Source organism: Rhagoletis zephyria, unplaced genomic scaffold, assembly GCF_001687245.7.
Source record: "Rhagoletis zephyria isolate East Lansing unplaced genomic scaffold, Rhagoletis_zephyria_1.1 Rzeph_scaffold_04800, whole genome shotgun sequence".
NCBI lineage: Eukaryota > Metazoa > Arthropoda > Insecta > Diptera > Tephritidae > Rhagoletis > Rhagoletis zephyria.
In genome coordinates this window covers 16,775-22,713 of record NW_016161883.1, presented here as the reverse complement: position 1 = coordinate 22,713, position 5,939 = coordinate 16,775, and the positions used below count along the sequence as shown (strand labels likewise).

General features: G+C 33.8%; 1 long non-coding RNA gene across 1 annotated transcript in view; it reads right to left on the bottom strand.

Moving 5' to 3' along the window:
* Nucleotides 1-5,307, bottom strand: part of LOC108371225 (uncharacterized) — a 27,191-nt gene extending 21,884 nt beyond the window's left edge. The window contains exon 1 of the long non-coding RNA XR_001848728.1: nucleotides 5,297-5,307. This is a non-coding gene — a long non-coding RNA (uncharacterized LOC108371225). The remainder of the gene's footprint in view (nucleotides 1-5,296) is intronic.
* Between the last annotated feature and the right edge of the window lie 632 nt (nucleotides 5,308-5,939).

The window sequence follows — 5,939 nt, the reverse complement described above, 5'->3', positions numbered from 1 at the left end:
ATATTCAACAATTTTTATGAGCTTGAGGCCGTTTTTAGTGAAAACTTATTGTGGAAAAGCAACAATAATTTGAAAAAATGGTAGAAGTGATAGCTATTTCGGAAACCACCACATTTCCTCATCAGACTTCTTTCAGTAGGATTCGAACCGACGATCACCACTGACTCAGCCGGTTGCCTACGCAATGGCTGTTTATTGTTAATTAGTTTTGAGTGTATGAAGGATTTTCTTTAGTAAAATTTTATCGTAAGCGTCATTTGTCCACAATTTGGCAGCCACTTGAAATACAACAAAATGTGATCAACATTTCTACTAAATTGACGACACTTTTTACTCAATATCTCGCAAACTAAAGGAGATACTCAAAAATGGAGAACGCTATTTTGAAGATATAGATTAGCTTAATATGACTGCATCACTAACTAAATTTTTGCTAAATTATGGAAAAAAATTCAGTCAATATCTCGAAAACTAGAGGAGATATCTAAAAACTGATAACACCAATCAAAAAAATATATAACTGCATCTAGAACGAAAAATCGTCAAAACTGCGCTTATCTACGACAATATTTTACCCAGGCGACGATATGTATTGGGCAAATTTGATCGTGCAATGAAGTCTCATTTTGAGCAGATTTTTTTGAAATCAGTATACCCTTAACATTAACCTCATTCTTTTTGTGGCGGGATTTTAATAAATAAGCGATATGCATTTTTAAGTTTATACCATTGCAATTTCGAGCTCAGTAATGCAATTTTCTCAACAAGAAAATAGCCTGGATCGCATTTTACATTCGCTTTTATAAATTTTAATGCAAAGTACATAATAGATACATATGTATCTACATACATATGTATGTATGTAGTATGTAGATGTGTAGGTATATTTATTTAAAAAAAAAAAAACGTTTATTTTGCCGAAAGTAGGAAACTGAATCGGTGCAGTCATAAAATTCGAATTAGTCACAGCAACAGATAATTTTTACAATTAACAAGAGGACCAGGAAACTGGGCAACAGCAGATTTACAACCAACGTTCACCACCAAAAATCAACCCAGCAAACATGACAACACAATCTACGGTCATTTTCAGTAAAATCAGCGAAAAGTACATACACACATCTACATGTATGTATGTATGTGTATAGATATGTATTATATGTATGTACACACCTATGTACATATGTACTTAGTATGTATCAACCGTATCGACTGCACAAACAAATTCCATTTTCGCACTATCATCCCAACAATATCAACAACAATAACAAAATACCCAAGCAAAACACGATAACAACGCCAAAAAAGTCGTTACATTACGTCAAAAAAGTCATTATAAAATTGGTGCGAATTACTCGAAAATGCAACGGAGTCTCGATTGCGTGAACATTCCAGAATTAGAAAAATCGGACAAAAATCATGCGAAAAAAAACTGTTTGTTAAGCGGAACGTGTGACGTGAAGGCGAAATATTGAGAGGAAGCGTTAAGTCAAAAATGTCCCCACAACCCTCCTCCTTTGTTGCAATTGCAATTTTGCATATTTACACAAACTCTAGGTGGCAGTGCTGCTTGCAGGAAAGAGCCAAAATCGCTGGCTTGGAAAATTGCGTTTTTTTTTCTATTTTAATGAAAATGTACATAGAACATATACATATACATACATATGTATGTATGTACTGGCATAAATTTTGTATAGCCGCACGCAGTTGCATGAACTGTAAATATTGTTTGGTGCATTGTTATTGGTGTCATTGGATTTGTGCTGTTAATGATTGTGGAACTGCATCCCTTGGACTTTTTCTGGCTTTCGCTGATCCATTTTGGACTGCGATCAGGCTTCTGTTGCTTACATGTTGATCTTTGACCTCCAACAAGTCACTTTTACCGTTTTCTTTTGTTTTTGTTTTTTTTTTGGAAATTGTTTTTGTATATTGCTTGTGTTCATTATTGAAAGGTCTTGGAAGTTTTCGTAACGAAAATTGAGATCTACTTCAAAATTTCATTGTTCTGAGCGGCAGGAAGGTCCTGGAGGTATACATAAATAAGAAAATCGTTTATGTTAACGGCAAATATGTATTTGCGATATATGTATATACATACATACATATGTATGTTATAACTTAACAATTAGTTTTGACGCATGTACGTTCTTATGTATATCTACACATATGTATCTATGCATAGGAACTACGAAGCAAACTTATACATATATGCACATAAATACCATCAACATTCTTTTAATTTAATTGCATATGTACATATGTACTCGTCAGTAGCGGCACTAGGAGCTAGGAGGGAGGGTTGGGATTTCTAATTTTATCAACTATTTGGTTATATGATGGTTATCAAGAAGAAGAAGAAGAAGAAGTATCTCTCGGAAGTAGGTATGGATTGCTCCTATCCTTATGGCCAAGGATGCAGCTCCAGCGATTAGTGGTGAATACCCCGACCCCAAGCGTACATACAATCAGATTTTCCTCTTACCATTTATGGGCACTGTGCTCCACATAGTTTTAACTCAGTCGTGAATGCAGCTTATGGCATCAAAAATGCGTTAGGAACTTAGGAGCAATGTGCTCCACATAGTTTCAACTCAGTCGTGAATGCAGCTTATGATATAGCTGGCATCAAAAATGCGTTAGGAACTTATGTTGGCGTTAGATAATTTTTTCAAAAGGAAAAAAGAAGAAATCATTCAAAAAATAGGCTCAATGTCACGAAGTGGTATCACTACGGTGACCATGGGCGTACGCAGTTTCTTTCTATGCATTTCATAATCAATTTATAATTCAAAAAATTTATGCAATAAATTTAAAATTTAGGGGTCTTCACATCCATTTCGGTAGTTTTGGTAAACTGCTGGTTGTTACTCGATAATTTTATCAACTGTGAACGTATTTTTCAGCTTACTTTTGTTAGTCTGATAAATTATGTTACATATGTATGTACATACGTAACAGCTGATTGGTGCTTTTAATGATACTTACTGATTTTTACTCAATCATATTGGTGATTTACTTCAAAAAATGATATAAAAATTATTATTATAGGCGAAAATATTTTGGTTTCCCCATAAGTCTAACTTTGCAAATGTTTAAAACGCTTTTTCTCGGATTCAGATTTTCCGACTTAGGCGGTTATTGCTTATGACTACAGATATAATCAGAACCAAGAATGATAGAATACAAGATTCCTCCAATCGAGCTGAGAGAAACTGGGTGTGACGTCCCATTATTATGAGAATGAGAGTGTAAAGAAGAACTTTGAGGAAGAAGCGAACTAGTGATGTAAAACTAGGTAGAATTGTACCTACTCTTCAGCGTCTTAAATTTAAGCGTACATTCGGCACCAGCACATTATTTTAGGTACATTTTAAACGTATGTAGTTAAATATTGTTTCATGTAAGTCCAAAAGTTGATATGATACAGAAGAAAGATGTAGTCCACCAGTTTTTTTGCAAAGAAATAAAAAGGGTGAGAAAATACCTTTCCACTGATGCCTCATAAGTCTATATCGGTAAAGTTTTGGAGCATTTATTCAAGTTTTTCTTACACAAACCTTTGAAAAAAGTTCAAAAAAAAAACAGCATCAAAAATCTCATTATTATGATTCCGTTGATACAATTTTTCAATATTATGTAGATTTTTAAGCTTAAACTGTTTTGTCATCTGAGGGGAATTTTTCCAAAAAATCCTTTAAGAAACTATTTTTATTCATAAAAAAAATCCATTTTTAGAGGTATTTTCAAACCGGTCCAGCTCACGTAAATCTTAATATTTTTCCGAAATATTTTGGCACAAGTCGCAAAATATACAAGGTTTGTACAAGGTTGCAGTACAGTTGCATAACAAGCCAATTAATTCAATTATTTGTTTTCTTTTGCTTTGTTACCTGCGTTAAATTAACTGATTTTATAAAACAATACATTTATTTGTAATTTTTTATGGAATCGGCATCGGCATCGACCGATTCTTTCCCCATAAGCCGATTAATCGGCATCGGCATCGGTACCTGAAAAAATTTAGAATCGGTCGGACTCTAGTAAATATGCTTCCAAATATGTTCGAAAAACAACAAAAAATCTAAGTAGTGTTTAATGTTTTGTTTTTTACTCAGTTTATTTCAAGGATTGGAGTGAATTTAATTGTTTTCAAATATTTTTGACCCTCCATTTGAGTTAATTATTTATAATCTCTTCCATAACACCAATGCCTTCCCGTAGAGACTAACCTTTGGTTTTAAATTTTTGTATCCAAGCAGAACTGGAATTCAAGTTACGAGTTAAAAAAACCAAATCGGTTCTTTTGTTAATTCTAGCAGACCCGGCAGACCTCGTCCCGCCCAAAATTACTTTTTTATTTAAACATTTGGTCCAACGTTTTTACCAACAGTTCACGTTCACGTTTGGTTTTGTTGTCGTCAGAAGGCATATCCTTGCCATTGCCGTCTTAAATAACATTATGAAAGCGTTATGTCCGTGAGGAAGTTCTTGTGGCAACAATTATCTGATCCTCTGATGGTGAATCGCCCTTGTAACAATTTCAAAATGGGGGAGTATCATTAGTTCAAAGAAACCCAATATGCACACTGAAAATAAAATTTCGTAAAAGAGCAACGAAAAACTTTCGTAGTCTAATAGATTGGCGCTTACACATATGTTAGTGTTTGGCCGAGCTTCTCCTCCGATTTGTGGCGTGCGCCTTGATGTTATCACACAAAGCGGAGGGACCTACAGTTTTACGGCGACTCCGAACGGCGATTGTATTTTTATGAGAAGTTATTTTTCATGGCAGAAATACACTCGGAGGTTTGCCATTGCCTGCCGCGGGACGACCGCTGTTAAGAAAAAACCTTTTTTCTATATTTTTGTGATGATGCTTTAACCAGGGTTTGAACCCAGGCGTTGCGGAGTGGAAGCGCGCACTGCTTACCACTACACCACAGCGGCCGTTCATAATACGAACACATTTTTCACAACGAAACAAGATTTTACGAACCATTCGTTAATATAACGAATGGGCTTTCGTAAGGCATTTTTTCAGTACAATTTACGAAATCTTACGTTTATTTTACGAAACACATTCTTAGTATTAAATGCTAAAATAGTTAAGTGTCCAAATTTAGATGATTTTTCGACTAATATTGAATTATTTGCAAAGATATGTATCGAAAGTGTAAGCCTTTGGTTTATCTCAACGAGGCTGCTACCTGATTATACAACAATTTGAAGTCAGTTGCTGCTTAAGTAGAAATAAACTAATTTTTCTGAGGTAATTGGTTGGGCTATGACGTACTGGGTATGTATACCAAGCATGCAGATCGGTGACAACACACACAAACATGTATGTATATTGATCTGTACAAATGCACACTAAAAATGTGTGAAACCGCCAGAAAAAAAAAAAATATTAAAAACCAACGGTACTTTGTAGCTACAACTTTGAAATTTTGTTAAATTTTGAAAAAACTTTAGACAAAGTTTAAGTATGGATTTATGTGGTATTTGTTGTAAACTGGCTATACTTTTATAAAATTGTATTAAACATTTATGAAACAAAAGACATATATACATATAGCCAAAAGGCAAACAACCATTCGCTCATATCGGCGGCCATCATTTAGTTATTTCTTGAAGTTTGTCTACTTTATAAAATTGCTTTAAGTTCATTATTGTAAAAAGTGTTTCAGAGCGAAAACATAACACTCGAAAAATTATCTGTTTTTGATAAAAAAGGATAGATATGACTCTATTTTTGAGGGACTAATAAAAATATAAATTTAGTTATTAAATATTTATAATTTTGATAGACATCGCTCAAAAACTATCAAATCGTATAAGATTCCGTTAAAATTTTAAAAGTATGTAATCATTATTTTCCGTCCCTGAATAAGTAAAACAACGAAAATCTTTAGCCAACTTGTAAAATTTTCTCACGA